The following is a 19,533-nucleotide window of genomic DNA, read 5'->3' as shown; positions in this document are numbered from 1 at the left end:
ATTTCTGGTGATGACTTCCCCTTCTTGCTCCGTTTCCATCCTGTCCTTGACCTTGGTGTTGACTGAACATTTCGGCATCTGCTTATATGCAAACACCCTCTGGCAGTTACCTGCTTCCTGCCCACCAACCCTGCTCTCCTCCTCTCCCACCAGCCAGAGCGTGCATAGTCAGACTCTTCCTAGGTTAGACCATGCTTGGCACTGACAATAAGAAGTAACTCTTGGGCTGGAGAGATGGCTTAGCGGTTAAGCGCTTGCCTGTGAAGCCTAAGGACCCCGGTTCAAGGCTCGGTTCCCCAGGTCCCACGTTAGCCAGATGCACAAGGGGGCGCACGCGTCTGGAGTTCGTTTGCAGAGGCTGGAAGCCCTGGCGCGCCCATTCTCTCTTTCTCCCTCTATCTGTCTTTCTCTCTGTGTCTGTCGCTCTCAAATAAATAAATAAAAAATGAACAAAAAATATAAAAAAATATTAAAAAAAAAGAAGTAACTCTTTAAAGAAGCAAGTTCTTTGTACCGAAGGACAGAACTAGAAATTCCAGTTTTCTTAAAGCAAGGCACAAATGCCTCTTATGTGCTGTGGATCTATCTTCCTTGTCTCATAGACGTGGACCTTTTCCAGACCCAAGCATGTGAACTCACTACTGTGAACAATCAACCTCAAATGTGTACAGAGCGTTCCACTTTTCTACATTCCTAGCCTGTCACCGTCACACGGCTGTAAGCTGGGAAGATCAGTTTCCAAATTGTCCCTGGGAGAGCCAGCAAAGGGTGGCTTATGCCCTCAAACTTCATTCAGTATGTGCTGCTCCTCTGCAAACAGTGATGCGAGCATGCACAGCCGGGGCTTTTCTAAGGCTTAAATGAGATAATGCATGGAACATGTTGGCCCGAGTGTCTGGAATTAAGGCAGCGCCTGTGGCCATTAGGTCCCTGCAAAGCTCAAGGTCACATAGCTGGGAAGTGACGGCACCAGGATTGGAATCCCCGCCCAAGTTCTTACTTGTACACTTCATTCCCAACCCTGTAAGAGAGGTAATGCATCACAGCCTACGGCCTCAACATATTTGCAATGCAACAGAGTAAAACAGTTAACAAGGCAACAGTAATAAAATGAGAACCTGATTCAAAAATTAAATCATTAGCTGAGTGCGCTGACACATGCCTTTAATCCCAGCACTTGGGAGACAGAGGTAGGAGGACTGTTGTGAGTTTGAGGCCAGCCTGAGACTACATGGTGAATTCCATGTCAGCCTAGGCTAAAGTAAGACCCTACATTGGAATAAACAAAAAGCAATGAATAAAATTAGGGCTGGAGAGATGGCTTAGCAGTTAGGCGCTTGCCCTATGAAACCTAAGGACCTCGGTTCAAGGCTCAATTCCCCAGGACCCATGCAAGGTGGCACGTGGATCTGGAGTTACTTTGCAGTGGCTGGAGGCCCTGGCATGCCCATTCTCTCTCTATCTGCCTCTTTCTCTCTCTGTCTGTCCCTCTCAAAGAACTAAAAAGAAACAAAAAAAAATTTTAATAAATTTATTTTGTCCAACAACGAGCATTCAAATGTCTATTTATGCATATATTTCAAAGCTTAGGAACTCCATATTTTATTCATTATTCCTAAGTGTCTTGAGCATAAGGAAATCCAATATGAAAGTTCCCTAGTATTGGAAATATTTCTGTGAACATTCTGAACTCAGAAAAATTGAACTATTTCTGGAAACACTTTTTAAAGTTTATATATCTTATTATTTCTAGAGGAGCACATGTGGTAGGGTCAATTATTGCTGCAAAAAAAAAAGAAAATGAAATTCCAGCTTTATGTGGATACCGGGAAATTGAACCTAGGCCATCAGGCTATGCAAGCAAGCACTTTTAACTGCTGAGCCATCTTCCCGCCCCTAAAAGCACTTCTTTCATCTGAAGAAAGTGCCATTCACAGTCCTACAATTTATTATTATTATGCTGATTAAACAGGTCTAATTAATTTTAAGACTCTTCCATTTATTAACTAGACTAATCCAATTAACCTATAATATGTGACACGTGGAAGTTGGTAGCACCAGAAAAAGACACAAGGACAGTAAACATGTCATAACTAGAGGCAGAAAGCACTTCAGGAACATCGAAGGACAAACATGCATTTTATGCCCACAGGAAAGGAGATTTTATGTAAAAGATAATGTATTCATGAGTCTTAGATCCAGTGTTGAAAAATATTTATTTATTTACTATTATTTTTATTTATTAATTTATTTTGGGATTTCAAGGTAGGGTCTCACTCTAGCTCACGCTGACCTGGAATTCACTATGTAGTCTGTCTCAGGGTGGCCACCTTGATTCTCCTACCTTTGCCTCATATATATTGTGGTGTGTGTGTGTGTGTGTGTGTGTGTGTGTAGTGCATGCACATGCGTGTGCAGATATGCATGCCTTGTGCACATGCAGAGGTCAGAGGAGAATGTTGGGTATCCCTCTTCCATTGCTCATCCATAGGTTTGAGACAGAGGGTGTCACTTAATCTGGAGCTGGCTGTTTCCCTGAGCCTCAGTGACACTGGGTCTCTGCCCCAGGCAGGACTGGGGTTACAGATGTATATGGCCATGCTCAGCTGCTTACAAGGGGCTCGGACCCGTGCAGTTTCAGGCCATCATCATGCATGTGCAAGAGGCACTCCTACCTGTTGAGAAAACTTCCAGCCCTGTGTTACCTATTTCATAGTTCCAGCATATCTTCTTTATAAGAAAGATGATATTCAGATGGGGGGGCGGCTCTTACCAAAACTATGCAATAAGAAATTCTACCTTCTGGGCTGGAGAGATGATGGCTTAACAGTTAAGATGCTTACCAGAGAAGTGTAGGGACCCATGTTCAACCCTCCAGATCCCACTAAGCCAGACGCACAAAAGGGGAGGCAAGCACAAGGTTGTACATGCCCACTAGGTAGCACAAGCATCTGGAGCTCAATTTCAGTGGCTAAGGCCTAGTGTGCCAATTCTCTCTCTCTGTCTCTCAAATAAAGTAAAATAAAATAAAATAATGAATTCTACCTTCCTCTTCTATGCATCAGATGTCCTGGGAGCAGGAAGGAGAGATGCCCCCACCCTTCCAGAGTCTCTTCAATTAAGTCAAACTCGTAGACAGTGCCTGGTTTCTGTTATCTGTTTCAGTCCCTTAACAGCCTTAAGGGTACATGTACGCAGACCAATTCTTCTGCAACGAGGAGGTAGACCGTAAGTATCACGGTTTCGGCAAACAGTGTGACCAACCACATGAAAACTTCCTCTACTTCGGTACAGAAGAAGGTTCTCTCCCTGAACTGGGTTCCTCCAGTATTCGGTACTCCTACAATGCTACCCTTCCCACCTAATTCACATCAAGCCTTTCAGGACAAGTGCCTTTTGAGTTAATCCTCTGCATAATATTCCTATCCTGAAAATACCCAGGCCAGTATGATCTCAACCCAATTCGGTAGCTGCAGTAGTAGAATCTGAAACCGGATGGCAAGACTCCAGAATTCAGAGATGTCAGAAAGGACACCTGACCAATGTCTTTTCCTATCGGTATGCAGATGTGAAATAACCCAGGCTGGAGAGGGGATATGAGCTTACAAATGTTAACACTGCATATCAGGTGCATAGTCCAGTGGAAAACCAGGACTCTTTATCATTATTTATTTATTTGTTTGCCAGCAGAGAGAGGTTAGATGCAAGAGGATGGGAATGGGGGCACCAAGGCCCGTAGCACTGTGAATAAACTCCAGATGCACACACCACCCTGTGCATCTGGCTTTACGTGGGTCCTGGGGAATCGAACCCAAGTTTCTTTGCCTTGGTTTCCCTGTCAACTACATAAAACTAACAACAGGGCCATGAAGGTAACTACATGATCAAATGCAGAGTTCTTGGCTAGAGAGATGGCTCTGAAGTTAGACGTACTTGCTTCAAACCCTGACGGCCCAAGTTCAATACTCCATTAAAGCCAGATACACAAAGTCGTACATGCCTCTGGAGTCTGTTTACTGTTAGAAGGCCACGGTGTTCTGTGTGTGTGTGTGTGTGTGTGTGTGTGTGTGTGTGTGTGTGTCTTTCTCTGCCTCTTTATCTCTGTTTCAAATAAAGAAATACTTTTTCAAATGTACGGTTCTAACTTCTTCATACGCAGCATGGAACAAGCCCTAAAGTTAGACACAGCCGTTCCCCTGACCATGTCGCTACTAGCGACGTTCAAATACCTGAGTTTGAAACTTTGTTTTGGGGATGCAAAGATTGAAACAGCTTCTTGCCATCAACTTTACCTCTTTTCCCTTTTTTTTTTTTTGGTTTGATTTTTTGTTTTGTTTGTGTTTTTCAAGGTAGGGTTTCACTCTGATCCAGGCTGTCGTGGAATTCATTATGTAGTCTCAGGGTGGCCTCGAACTCACGGTGAGGGGATAAAAATTATTGAGATTAGCAGAATATTAGCACCTGGAATGAAGATTGTAAGTGCCCTTGCAAGCATTAGGACCAGCGTTGGATCCCCAGAACCCATGCACAATGCGAGATGTGTGGTACTGAGAGCTTATAGTCCAGAGTGGGGGAGGAAGAGACAAATGTTCCTTCTCATTCTCTCCTTACCTCTGTCAAAAGCCTGACCACCCAACCTAAACATCTAAGTCCCTCCTTCCTTTCCAATACCCACTTGGTGCCACAGTGCCAACAATTCTCCTGAAAGGACTCTCCGAGGACCTCTTTGGTTTCCCCCCTTTCCCTAGTTCATGAACATTTCATTTTCTGATTTATGTTTGGGCCGGGACTACTCTGTGGTCTAAAGCCCAAACTCATGCATCTTTGCAACCCTACTTCGTCCCCTCCTCCAAAGTCACTTTTGAAAATATAAGTTAGATTGACTCATTGCTCCCAGTAGAGTACAGTCACAAGCCAGGTTCCCTGTAGCCCCTCAAACTCCTCTAGCTCCCCCTCCTCAGAACAGCGATGCGCTCTTTGAACGGCACCTTCATGTGTATACAGGTTTTTGGACGTGGAATTGCAGTGCCTTCTCCACAGACCTTGCACCCCTCATTGGGATCCCGTCCAGAGATGTACTCTCCGGCACTCATCTAGATTCCTCCTCCTCCTGGCTCCCACTGACCTGGCTCCTCTCTGCATTGAACATTCACCATGCCAAACCACTATCGGTTATTTTCTGATAGATTGATTTCTGAGAAACGTGAGCCTCATTTCTTTTAGCCCCTGGCACTGAGCTTAGGTGGCACAGAAAGTTAAAGAAATAGGAAAACAAAACCGCAGCCACTGCCCAAGGTGGTCTGGATGAAAAGAGAACAAGGCTTCCTTCTGCAATGAAGATGACCGACCGTCTGCAAGCGATGGTGCAAGGGGTGTTTTCAGGGTGTGAGGAGAACCTGCAAATAAGAAAGCGCGCAGCTTCTCACTTCTGTCCGTTACATGTTCATGGCTGGAGAGAAAGCCTGGACCTCTCGAGCTTAGGTTCTGAAGGACCTGCACACACTAAGCATTTTTAAAGAGCTTAAAATCCTGAAGTATTACTTGAAGGCATTTCTCTCCCCCTACCTCAATTCCTATGGACTAGATTCAGAGAGAGAAGGTGCTCAATAAATGCTGATTTGGTTTGCAGTGAATGTGTCAACGGAGAGCAACTCTGATCTTGAGTTAATTGAACTCAATGGACTGACATATATATATGTATAATTTATATAAGAAGAACAGAAGGAAGGAGCAGCCACACACCCTGTGCCCATGGCATACTTGTCCTGTGATTCGAACCCGGGAATAATTAAGGATGGTTACGGTGTGAAAGGTGAGCTGCCCTGTAAATATACTTTTCTCCAAGTCTGTACACATGGGATTCTGGCTGAAGGGAGGGAGAGTGAAAGCTGGAGTGTTTGACCGTCCTTTCATCTCCATTCCTGTATAATTTTTTTAAGTCAAGAAATGTTTGAGCTTTCTTTTTTTTGGGGGGGGGTGTTACTAAAATAAGATTCCAAAACGTAGTTTAGGCAGTACGTGCAGTGTTTGTCCACTTAAACAGGAAAGGGGCCAAGCAGGCACTCTGCTAGACTCTGCTCTAGGGTAAGAAGAAAAAGAAAAAAAAAAAAGACAGTCGTGCCTTGGAGAATAAATCATTAACTAAAAGTCAAACCGAGGCACCCTGGAAACCAGCGAGATCAGGAGGCAACCTGGGAACTAGGGAACCAGGCAGCTGAGACGGGCCTGTCCCCTCTGATGACATCTGGAGAGAAGCATCCCACGGGCACAGCGAACCCGGCACACGGCGCTCCTGCCCATGCCCAGGCCCATGTCGCTTCTCAAACTTGCAGTTATTTTTAGATGACCCAAGTCCGCTAATCCCAGGCAGGACAATTCTCAGCCCGCCTTGGTCCAAGCACCTTTTCCCTCCCCAGCGCGCCTTCTTCGGTGACGCGTGGGAAGACAAGGGCGCACGGGGGGCAGGGGGCGGGGGGGGGGGGGCGGGGTTGGTCTCCACCTTTTCTCCTTTGCTCTCTACCTGGTCAGTCTTCCCAAACTCCCTCCCTAAGCCCCAGTCCCCAGGTTTTCACAGGCATCACTGTGGGACCTCCACTTGCGCACCTGCTCTTGGGGAAGGCAGACCCTTGGGCCCGCGCTCAGGATGGGGAAGGGGCTCTTGGACACGAGCGCCTCCTAGAGGGGGCTCACAGAGATGCTCCGGGTACCGGACCTCTGGCTTGGGGAGACCACATCCTAGCCGGCTGCCCATGCTGCCCTCCCCTCCCCCCCTCCACCTCCAATCTTGTAGCGCTTGCTGTTTGGTTTTTTGCTTTTGGCCCGGGTCCCCTCAGCCCTGGCGGGACAGGGTGCAGGGGACAGCGGGGACCGGCTCCGTTACATAACCGACCTGCTGGGCGTCCGCGATGCCGATGCGCCGCCGAGGAGGAGGAGGAGGAGGAGGAGGAGGAGGCGGTGGCGGTGTCGCGGGAGGCTCGGACCGGTCCTCGGGGGCGGCGGGCGCTGCTGCTCACCTGGCGGCCGGGCCGGGCGCGCACAGTGCCCGCGGGCCTGGGCGTGGGGGGAACCCGCGGCGCGTCCGTCCCCGCCTCCGGCTCTGGCCGGGGGTCGCCGGGGGTCGCCCGGTGCTGTGCCTCGTGCCCGGTGCTCCCGCCACCTCCTGCCCGCCTTGCCGTCACCCGGGACAAAGCGGCTCCGGGGAGGGGCCGAGCCCGTGGCTCGCGCTCTCTCTCTCTCTCTCTCCTCTCTCACAGGAGCCAGCAGGAGATGGGCGCGCCCCCAGCTCCGACTCATCGGGCCAACCTCCAATCAGACCCCGGCAAGCCACGAACCCCCTCTGCCTGGCCTCCTCCGGGTCGTCTCCCCTCCCGATCGAGGGTGCACGTCCCGGTCTCCCACCTTCACCCACCTTACCCAGCCACCCACCCCACCTCCCGGGGCCCTCGCCCTTGCGCTCCAGCCACACACCGCTCCCTCCTCCTCCTTCTCTTCGCCATTTCCTACGCTGGGGAGATAGGCTGCGCCCTGATGGGGGCCGAGCGCGGAAGCCTGGCCGCAGAAGGTTGCAGGGCTGCAGCTGGAAGGTCACATCCCAGGCGGGGACCCCCTGTGAATGGGGTCAAGGTGGGGACAGGTGGTTTCTGGAGCCGAAGGCGGGTAGTGAGTGAGCAGCGACATCAGAAGAAACTGGCAGAGGTGTCAAGTGGAGGCGAAAAGTACTGAGAGGGACACTGTATTTATTTATTTATTTATTTTAAGATAAACTGAGCCTCAGACCCCTGGCTGAGGAATGGTCTGGAAGCCCCATGGCTCTGGCTCTTGGGGAGCGCTGGCGCCCTCTGGCGGGATCCCAGCGTGCGTGCCCTGCCCATGACACTGAAGGTGCCCTGCCCTGAAGGCTTGGCCAGCATTCACAACCATCAGACCGAGGGACAGAAGGGCTTGGGCTTCAAGGGCTCCCACTGTGCCACAGCCTGGGATAGAAGGAAAAGGAGCCTGATACCGGATGAACAAAGGGGCTGAGAGTGAAACAGAATCTAGGATAGGGGTGTTACTTCAGAAAGTGAACGGGGTGGGAGACTTTACAGATAGAGCCATGGAGGGATAGTGAAACCTCGGCTGGTGGCAAAGAGGCAGGCAGAGAAATGTCAGTTGCCCACGAGAGCGCAGTGGTAGGGAAACGGAGGCAGGGGCGAGTGTCAGGTGAAAATGAGCTGTGTGTCCTGCCATCTCGCTTGCGTGTTCCATATCAATTTCTTTTTTGTTTTTTGTCTTTTTTCCTTAGCAACGATATTAAAATTGCACTGAAGCAAAAACGTAAATCTGTCATCTTCACAATTACTCTTCACTTATACAAACGTGTGTGATTGTGTGACATCTTGGGCTTCCATTAAGTAGTCTATGTTAATGAAAACACAGAGGCCAGTAAGTATCTTCAGAGTTTTGAAAATGACCTTTGACTTCTCCTTTTTGGATGCTTACATCCCTACGTACTTGGTGATTTAGAATGGACTACCATGTGGGACAGAGTCTGGGAGAAATATTCTTATTATATCGAGCAATAAATAAATAAATAAAACCTCCATAGAATTGTCTTTCAAAGGCCCTGGCTATGTTGGGAAGTGGACAGAAAGACCAAGTTCAATTCTTTTCCCACTGAATGCTTTTGAGGGGGAGTTAGGGAGCCAGTCCGGAAGAGGACTCAAAAGAGGGGACGCGAAGCCCACCTGCTGCAGCGAACTCGGAGTTCAGAGTCAAGTCCCGACGTCTAATCAACTCTGTCTCATCCCCTACTCCAGAGCAGCCCCTAGCTCAGACCCCTTGAGCCTGAGGGTAAAGCCCACCACAGAAAGATTTATACAAAGATCCTTACCAGGCCAGCAAGCCCTCTTTGTTGGCTTGACCATCTCTCCTGGACTTGCAGGTTCCTGTCTGATAAGCTTCCCTCATTTTGGGGGTGGGGGACCCCGACACCTCCTCCCACATGGGCTCTCTATGCCCTCCCGCCTGCCTCTGCACTTCTCTCTAATTCCCTTCTCATGTCTCCTCGGGGCCCACGCTCACTTCCCAAACACGTGGCTGTGTCCATTTCCCTTCCCTTGGTTCCCTCCTTCCCTGAATAAAGCAATAATTTAATAATCATCCTTCTCAGACTGGATTTATCCCAATTCTTTGGTTAAAAGCAGACACAAACTCAGGGTTTGGAGTTTAAGAACTCTTCCCTAACCCCATAAGCCCAGTTACACTTTGAAAAATACATAGGTATCTATCGTGTCTAATTCCTTCCAAGCCTCACCTCTCCTCAAACTTTTGAACAAAATCTCACGGCAGTAGTTCCTAGAATCTTTGTTAACTGGGAGACTTTCATCTTAACAGCGTTTATTTTTGTCCTTATATAATTTACACGAATCATTTTGGTTCTAGAAAGTTTGAACAATCAGGAAAACAACTTTTAATATTTTTATGTATTTGAGAGACAGAGAGAGGGAGAGAATGGACACACCAGAGCCTCTTGCCACTGCAAACGAACCCCAGATGCATGCACCCCTCTGTTTGTCTGCCTTTACATGAGCACGGGGGAAGCCTGGACCGTCAGGCTTTATAAGCAAGTAACTTTTAATTATTGAGTCATCTCAGCAGCCCTGGAACCACAATTTTAATGTGAGGCTTAAGTGACGTGACCCATGTGAAGCACCTAGCTGTCACAACATGGACTTTTCTTATTGCGCTGCCCAGATGTGGGTTATTTTACCCTACTAGATTCTGTTGAGTTTTCGTAGCCATGTGCTCCGTCTTCTTCGCTAAGGGAAATTCTGTGTTTGTCAGGTTGTGTAAACACCTGGCAGGTAGAAAATGAAAGCGGGTGAGGAGGGACCAAAGCAGCCGCATCTGGTTTACTTTGAAAAGAATAAAGTGTTACTAGCAAAATAAATGGTGATAGGGAGAGGAAAAGGGCTCCCCGGGCTGCTGAGTGAGTGTGGAATAGAATTTGAGGAGGAGAAAGACTCAGAGTCTAGGGCGGGGCCATCAGGATATCAAGATGATACATTGTTTGCTAACATGTATTGAGCACTTACTGTATGCCAGGCTCTTATGCAAATCATTTTGTATACATTAACTCATTTAACCCTCATGGCACCCCTATTAGTCAGGTACAAAAATTAGCCTATAGGCAGGAGAGATGGCTCAGTGGTTAAGACCACTTCCCATGCAAGGGTGAGGGCCTGAGGAGGCCTGAGAGATCAGTGGAGTTCCACCTGATGACCCACATAAACAATTAGGCATGTTTCCCCCCTCACCTCTGTAACCGTAGTCCTGTAGGAGATCAAAAGGTAAAGAATCACTGAGGTTTGCAAAACAACTCCACAAGCTCTGGGATCAGTAAGAGATTCCCACTCAAGTAAGAATGAAGGGAAGAGGGATTAAGGGAGCATCCACTATTAATCTCTGGCCATTGCAGACAAGTGAGGACACAGGCCCTGCATGAGCGCATACACATACATGCATCACACACACACACACACACACACACACACACACACACACGTGCGCAAGAAAAGAAGCACGCGTGGCTTAGAGAAACCACAAAGACTAAATGAACAACTTGTCCAAGGTAACAAATGAAAGAGCTAAATTCAAGACCTAGATACTTGCTCTGCAGTAGGCTGGACTGTCTCTCCTAATTACTCATTGTATTTGGAATGTAAGTCAGGGCTTCTTAAATCCCTTTTCTATGATTTTGAGACCAGGTTACTTTTTTATTTTTTTAGTTTTGGCTATGGTTTTCCGAAGTAGGGTCTCCCTCTAGCTGAGGCTGACCTGGAATTTTACTATGGAGTCTCAGGGTGACCTCGAACTCTCCACGATCCTCCTACCTCTGCCGCCAGAGTGCTGGGATGGAGGGCGTGCGCTACCACGCCCAGCTGAGGTTACTGCTTTGTTCTTGAGACTGGCTACCAGAACAACTTGATGTCAAATGTCTATAATTACCAGTAGATAGCTAGTTTATTTTTAATGGACCTGAGTGATTACAACCAAGTGTTTGAGAATGTTTTTGTATGAGTAAATATTTTCTCATGCCATTAGTTGGTCCCAATATTCATTTTTTCAAGTAAGGTAAAATACGTGTAACAGCAATAACCATTTCATTCATTTTAAAATTCTCGAGTTGGCAAACTTTTGGTGCATTTATAATACTGTATAATAGTTATCACTACTGCACAATTCCAAACTTTTCTTTACGTCAAGGGAAACCACCTTGCTAAGCAGTCAGTCACCTTCCATTCCCCTCCTCTATAGTTGTCATTAACCACTAACTGGCTTTCTGTCTCTCTGGTGGGCCTATTGTAGACAGCCCATATAAATGAACGTGTACACTATGTGGCTCTTCTGTCTTGCTTTTTGCACTTGACATAATGTTTTCAAGGCTCATGCATTGTACAGCATTCACCAGCATTCCAAGCATTTTCACTGATAGCTATACCCTTCTGTGCTCATATATTCATCAGCCTGTGACAGTTGGCTATCAGAAGTCATGCTGATGTGGACAGCCATGTATAAGTTTATTTTATTGAATAGTGCGTGTGCATGCGTGTGTACACACACACGGTGTATACACGCAGGTGTGCCCATGCGGCATCAGGGGTCCCTCTCCATCACTCTTCAGCCATTGAGCCAGAGTCTCTTACTGACTCTGGAGCTCCTGTGCGCCCCACCCTGGTGAGCTCTGGCAGTTCTCTGGGCTCTGTTCCCCTACAGGACTGGGCTTACAGGCTCACATGTCTACACCTCGCTGTTTATATGGGCCGTGGGGATAGAACTCTCGCCTTCTGTCAGGCCTCCTCAGGCCCTTGTGCTTGCACAGTGAAGTGCTATTTCTCACCTCTCTTCTGCCCTTCCTTTTTTATTCTTTTTATTCTTTTCCCTCTCCTTCTCCTTCTCCTTCTTTTCTCTCACTCTCTCTTTCATTTATCAAGGTAGGATCTTGCTCTAGCCCAGACTGACGTAGTATTTTAGTATATACTCTCAGGGTGGCCTTGAATTCACAGTGATCTTCCTACCTCTGCCTCCCCAAGTGCTGGGATTAAAGGCGTGCGCCACCATACCTAGATCTCCTGCCCTTTTCTTGAACATGGTTTTTATTATCATCATCATCATCATTTTAGTGAGAGAGATTAAACTAGGATGCCAGGGACTCCAGCCACTACAATCGAAATCCAGACACATGTGCTACCTAGTGGGCGTGTGTGACCTTGTACTTGCGTCACCTTGTGTGTCTGGCTTAGGTGGGATCTGGAAAGTCAAATATGGGTCCTTAGGCTTCACAAGCAAGCACCTTAACCACTATGCCATCTGTCCAGCCATAGACATATTGGAAGTACTGGGTATGCTGATAATTTTATATTTAGCATTTTCATATGAAAAAGTGTTTTTTTTTTCCAGTAGCAACTGTAATATTTTACATTATCACTGGCTGCAACATTTGAGGGTACCTATTTCTGTATATCATCAGCAATGCTTTTCGTTTTTCTTGGAAAAATCATAGCTTCCCTGTTAGTAGAAAGCGACTTCCTGTTGTGGTTTAAGTTGCATTTTGCTGATAACTGATGATGGCAGTGTGTCCCTTTTTAAAAAAAAAAATTTGTTTATTCTTATTTATTTGAGAGCAACAGACAGAGAGAGAAAGAGGCACAGAAAGAGAGAGAGAGAATGGGCACACCAGGGCCTCCAGCCACTGAAAACAAACTCCAGATGCATATGCCACCTTGTGCAACTGGCTTATGTGGGTCCTGAGGAATTGAGCCTCATACCAGGGTCCTTATGCTTCAAGGCAAGGGCTTACCTGCTAAGCCATCTCTCTAGTCCTGTGTGTTGCTTTCCATGTAACCAGTTTAAAAAATAACCTTTGGTTGCAATCAGGTACACATTTCTCGCAGAAATCACCTGACCAAGAGCAGCTTTTGGGAAAAAAGGTTTAGTTTGGACACAACGGGATGTTCCATGATGGCAGGAGCAAACGACGACATGAGCAGAGGGTGGACATTACCCCCTGGCCACCATAAGGTGGACAATAGCAATAGCAGAGTGTGCCAAACACTGGCAAGGGAACACTGGCTATAACACCCATAAGCTCACCCCCAACAATACACCGCCTCCAGGAGGCGTTAATTCCCAAATCTCCATCAGCTGGGAACCTCGCATTGAGAACACCTGGATCAAACCACTACACCTTTATTTTAGGCAGTTTTAGGTTCACAGAAAAATTGAGCAGGGAATACAGAGAGTGCCTATATGCTGTCGCACTGTACCCACACATATACAGGTCACCTCGCAATCAAATCTCACACTGGAGGGGTGCACTTATTGCCATGGATGTATTTTCAGTGACAAGCCGTCATCCAGATGTCTGTTAACCGATGTCCATAGTTTCCATGAAGACTCACTCTTGGTGCTATACTTCTCTGAGTTACGTTTGTAATGACACCTCTCCTTCTCTCTCTTTTTGAGGTAGGAGTTTCACTCTGGCCTAGGCTGACGTGAAATTCACTCTGTAGTCTCAGGATGACCTCAAACTCTTGGCAATCCTCCTACCTCTGCCTGTCGAGTACTGGGATTAAAGGTGTGCACCACCATGCCTGGATATGTACATAGTTCTGCCCTTTCAAACTGGTTTCCTTCATCAGTAATACACATAGACATGTCCTCTGCCAGTTCCCTTGTTTAAAGTTCTTAAATATTTTATTTATTTGCAAGGAGAGAGAAAGAGATAGAGAAGGAATGAACATGCCAGGCCCTCTAGTCACTGCAAACGAACTCCAGATGCATGCAACCACTTGGTACATCTGGATCTACTTGGGTACTAGAGAATCAAAGCTGGGTCCTTAGACTTTGAAAGCAAATGCCTTAACCTCTGAGTCACCTGTCCAACCCCTTGGATAACAACTTCTTTATAGAAATATCTTCCTCCATGCTTCCTTTGTCTTCTCAATTTCTTGACAGTTTCCCATGTAGAGCCAAAGCTTGTTTAATTTTTATTCAGTTTTGGTTCTTTGAGGCAGGGTCTCACTCTAGCCCAGGCTGACCTGGAATTCACTATGTAGTCTCAGGGTGGCCTTGAATTCATGGTAATCCTCCTACCTCTGCCTCCCAAGTGCTGCTATAAAGGCGTGTGCCACCATGCCCGGCTGGTTCTATTTTTAATGAAATCCAGTTTATCACCTTATCATTCTTTTTTTCATGGGTTATGTCCTTAGTCTGTAAGACTTTATCACCAGATAATCAAGAAGAATGTATACCCACTTGTGCATATACAACCTACTAAGATTGAATTATTTTTTTATTTTTTTAAATTTTTTAAATTATTTATTTATTTATTTGAGAGCAACAGACACAGAGAGAAAGACAGATAGAGGGAGAGAGAGAGAATGGGCGCGCCAGGGCCTCCAGCCTCTGCAAACGAACACCAGACGCGTGCGCCTCCTTGTGCATCTGGCTAACATGGGACCTGGGGAACTGAGCCTCAAACCGTGGTCCTTAGGCTTCACAGGCAAGCGCTTAACCGCTAGGCCATCTCTCCAGCCCTAAGATTGAAGAAAAAGAAATAGCCTGAGGCACAGTCCCCCCACTACCCCATTGGGACTGACTGAGGCTTTCACGACCGCACAGTGAATCCCATAACTCCACTGAGGAGGACCTCAGGGAAATAGGAATGGGGACAAGTGCAATCTGTCATGTTGTTATATTTTGCTATTAACTAATCTGTCACTCTGAAAATTCACTTCACATCCTTCATCTGTACAGACGAATTTAAAACATATTTATTTATCATTTGAGAGATAGATAATAGACAGATAGATAGATATACAGACAGACAGAGAGACAGAATGGGTGTGCCAGAGCCTCCAGCTACTGCAAATTAACTCTAGATGCATTCTTCACCCTGTGCATATGTGGCTTATGTGGGTCCTGGGAAATTGAACCTGGGTCCTTAGGCTTCACAGGCAAGTGCCTTAACCACTAAGCCATCTCTCCGACCCAAGAATTCTTACATCAAAATATTAGAATAGTCCCATGATTTCACAGGGTGTGACCATTGATTCAGATAATCAAATCCTGCACTCATTCAATGGATTTTACATCAATTATCCTGTGTAGATGTGTGACCTTGGGAAATTTCCCAAATTCGCTCCTGTAATTTAATCCAGATTATCAGTAATGAGATGTGAGCCTGGGGACCACAATGTGAAGAGTTCCATCAATATCAGTGAGATTGTCAAAGGACAGATGGACATATCATGCTCACTTTGGGAAAATCTTTGAAAACTGCATCCCTTGTGTGTACATGCACGTATGCTCACGTGCACACGCGCGCGCACACACACACACACACAGACACATCTTCACTCCTGTGTTTCTTACACATTCCCAAGATAGCCATGCTCCTTTGTTCTTGCCCTCTGAAATGTCTCAGTGCTCTTATAAGTGTACTTTAAGTAAAGTGCAACATGTGTCTTAAGTCTATGTGCAGAAATAGATGGAAAGTCGCCATTCTATTGAAACAAGACTTTTTATTTGTATGGAATTCAAAGCATTTGCAGTGACTAGAGGTCCTGGTGTGCCCATTCTCTGTCTCTCTCTGTCTCTCTTTCTCTCTCTCTAATAACTAAAAAATTAAAATATTTTTAAAAATTAGTGAAGTTTAAACATAATCCCTTGAGGCGGGAGGAGGTGGGGAGAACCAAATATGTTTCCACTATCTCAAGAAAATTCTAGTATGTGTCCACCAGCCACAGGTGATAGTTGGGTTTGTTGCTAATTGCAGTCACAGGAAGTACACAGCATGGAGATGGTGCAGCACCTTGCAAGAGGACATCTGCAATGACTTCTTAAGGGATTTGAAGCTGTCTCAAGTGGTTTGCGGAAGAGTTCAAGGCAGCAGTGTTTGGCTCCAATCTGGACACTGTGGAAAGCTGAGGTAGTTCTTTGCTTGAGTGTGTTAATAAAGCTTTGCTCTATTTAAAAGAAAAAAAAAAAGCCATAGGAGCTAAGTTACGGGGATGGCCAACGAAGTCTAAGGACTCAGGTTCAATTCCCCAGTCCCCACATAAGCCAGATACACAGGGTGACGCGTGCATCTAGAGTTTTCAGTGCCTGTAGGCCCTGATTGCGCCCATTCTCCCTCTCCGTCCCTCCCTCTCTCTCTCCATCTATCTATCTGCCTCTGTCTCTCTAAAATAAATAAAATATTTTATATTTTTTGTTTATCTTTATTTATTTGAGAGCAACAGACAGAGAGAGCAAGAGGCTTAGAGAGAGAATGAGAAAGAGAGAGAGAGAGAATGGGTGCACCAGCGCCTCCAGCCACTGCAAACGAACTCCAGATGCATGCACCCCCTTGTGCATCTGGCTTACTTGAGTCCTGGAGAATCGAGCCTTGAACCTGGGTTTAGGCTTCACAGGCAAATGCTTAACCGCTAAGCCATCTCTCCAGCCCCATGAAATATTTTTAAAGCCACATTCTTTGGGTTTTGTCTGTAAATTCTACCTACCAAAGCATTTTCTCCTATGATAAGGTTTTCCTACATCCCTACCACTTCTCTCTCCTCCTGATTTTGATGTAGCAGTGAGACTCTTCCCCTTCCCTGTGTCTCTTTTTTCCCTGTCACACGGTGACATTATTGTTAAGCTGGCAGGGGGAAAACGGCCCGGCTCGCATTTCTTTCTTTCCAGTTGCTACAGCGTGCCATGCCTGAATTAGTCCCATGGGCCTGCACAGTGGCCCACGCTCACCATGCCAGCGCCACAGCCATGGTTGGCTTCTACTTGGATTCCGACTGTCTAGAGCTTGAAAGTGTCTTAGGTAGAATGGCACACCCAGGCACAGCCACTGATTTGTGTTTCGTTTGTAGACACAAGAACATACAAGGAGGGCTGGGGAGGGGGCCCAGTGGTTAAGGCGCTTGCCTGCAAAGCCTAGTGGCCCAAAAGAAGGGTTTCCCGAAATAAACAGAATGATAGATGAGCTGTGGTTTGTTTTTAATGCTTTTTTAGCTGCCTATAACTAGAATCTTGTAAGCTTCTCGATATTATTGTACATTTTAATGTCAGTGAGTATAAACATGGTCCATCAGAGGGAAGCACTGGCGGTTGGAAGTATGGGCACAGATGCCCATAGATGATTCCCAGTGTGATCAGAGAGCTGCAACTCCCAGGGGGAGGTGGTTCCCACCTTATGAGTCCGAGCAACGTGGTTAAGCACCAGCGATACCAGGGACTCACGGCTATGGGTGAGCTTCCAGAAGAAAAATAAATAAATAGATAAGTAAATAAGTAGGAACAAAAATCTATTGGACCATCAAAGTTTGCTGGGCACATATCAGATTCCTTGGGATTTGACAAAGTGACAGATGACTCTGACAAATGAATTTGAGCCGAGGTGCTAATGGCAGATAATAGGTTCTCTGGTTTCTCTCAGATAGCATCTGGACTTGAGCAGGATGGGATCAGTGACCATTTTCCGTCTTGTCTGTCCTCCATCTCTCCCCGCTCTTGACACAGCTCTCTGCTTTCTGTCTTCCAGCCTACGCACAGTTGCGTGTTAGCAATGCAAGTTATTTGGCCCACTCCAGAACAATTGGCTCAGAAATCTGTAAATTTTTTTTAACATATTAAAAAAATATATTTTTCTCTTCAGCTACTTTTTGATTATTAAGTAGAAATGTGTTGAATGGACACATCATCATGTGTTGGTACCATCATTGCCCTCCTCCCTGCCCCCATTCTTCTGAGGGACCGCCTCAGCGGAATTGCTGGTATTGACCATGGCGTCCCAATTGCTGAGCCATCACACTAGCCTGAAATCTGTATTGTAATGAGATTTCTAGAAGATTCCAGTGAGTACAGTTTGAGGCCACTCCTCTGAGCATTTAGCAACAAGAGTGTGTGTGTGTGTGTGTGTGTGTGTGTGTGTGTTATATGAATGCATGTATGTGTCCATATGTGTGTGGCTATACACACACACACACACATATATATATACATATATACATACATACATATATATATATATGTGCAGGTGTGTATACATACGTGTGTGTGGAGTTGAATGTTAGGTAGCTTTCTCAGTCACTCACCCCCTTTTTTTGCACTCTGTTTTTTTTTAAATATATATAGTATTTTTTTCTTTCATCTTCTTTTACTAGATATGAGCATATTTTGTGTGTAAACATCATATGTTGGTACCATCCTTTCCCTCCTTCCTTCCCCTTTTTTGAAGAGGCCCTCCTCGTTGGGAATTCAGGTGAACCCCATGGGGATTGTGGGTCATGCATTATGGGGGCAGCAGTCAGTTATGGGGGAGAAGCAATGTCTCTGGGCAAAATGTCCCCAACTTGTGGCTCTAATAATCTTTCTGCCCCCTCTTCTGCAAAATTTCTGAGCCATGCTAGGAGCATTTTAAGTCTACTTCAGTGATGGACACTTAGGAGCGTCGGGATCTCCGCTTTGATAGGTGTTGAGCTTCCTCAGTATCTTTCTCCATACCAGCACCTTATTTTTTTTAACTTTTATTTTTTTAACACAGAGAGAGAGAGAGACAGAGAGAGAAGGAGAGAAAGACTTGTCATTCCAAGGCCTCAGCCACTGAAATGGCATTCCAGATGCTTGCGCCACCTAGTGGATATGTGTGACCTTGAGCTTGCCTCACCTTTGTGCCTCTTGCTTAAGTGGGATCTGGAGAGTCCAACATGGGTCTGTAGGCTTCCTGGGCAAGCACCTGAACCACTAAGCCATCTCTCCAGCTCTCACCTCCTTATTTTTTACAGGCAGGTTCTCAGTGGACGTGGAGCTCTTGGATTTGGCTAGACCAGTTGGCCAGCAAGTCCTAAGGATTGCAGGCATACACTCTGCTTCCGGCCTGTATGTGGGCACTGAAGATTGAAACTCAGGCCATCTGGCTTGTGCTGCATGCGTATTACCAACTGAGCCATGTGCCCAGCTCCCAGCACTGTTAAAATCTTCATAAAAGCCCTGCAGGCTAGGTGCTCAAAGTGCCCCCATTTTACTGATGACAAAACTGAAGCAGGTTAAGTCACTTGGCAGAGGTCTTAAGCTTGTAAATAGGAGACCTGAGCTTTGAACTTGGAACCTCTAGCCTCATAATGCGGATACACTACTACTCCACTGCTGAATGCGCCATCAAAAACTTTGGGAAGTCTTCTGTGATTCTAATCCCCTGCATCTTGCTGGTACCAGCATCAGCTTAGGCACTAATGTCCCTGAGTGTGCATGTGGCTTTCTTACCTTTCTGTCCTCAGGGCCCAGTATCAGCGTTACAATCAGCAAGCTTTGGTGCACACTGAAAGAAGGAATAATTGACTGGCTGGAGAGATTTCTCAGTGGTTAAGGCACTTGCCTTTAGAACCTAGCGTCCTAGTTCCCATGTAAAGCTAGATGCACAAAGTGGCACATGGATCTGGAGTTTCTTTGTAGTGGCCAGATGCCCTGGTGTGCCCATGCTCTCTGTCTGTCTCTTTC

At 46.4% G+C, this 19,533-nt stretch overlaps 1 protein-coding gene across 1 annotated transcript in view; it reads right to left on the bottom strand.

Annotated features, from left to right (window-relative positions):
- Rcan2 (regulator of calcineurin 2) overlaps positions 1 to 6,976 on the bottom strand; it is a 272,526-nt gene extending 265,550 nt beyond the window's left edge. Inside the window, exon 1 of the mRNA XM_045157466.1 lies at positions 6,890 to 6,976. The gene's annotated coding sequence lies outside the window, so the exon portion shown is untranslated. The remainder of the gene's footprint in view (positions 1 to 6,889) is intronic.
- Between the last annotated feature and the right edge of the window lie 12,557 nt (positions 6,977 to 19,533).

The sequence above is a fragment of the Jaculus jaculus genome, chromosome 8 (genome assembly GCF_020740685.1).
Source record: "Jaculus jaculus isolate mJacJac1 chromosome 8, mJacJac1.mat.Y.cur, whole genome shotgun sequence".
NCBI classification, from domain to species: Eukaryota; Metazoa; Chordata; class Mammalia; order Rodentia; family Dipodidae; genus Jaculus; species Jaculus jaculus.
The sequence above is the reverse complement of the archived record's forward strand: the minus strand, read 5'-3'. Positions and strand labels throughout refer to the sequence as shown.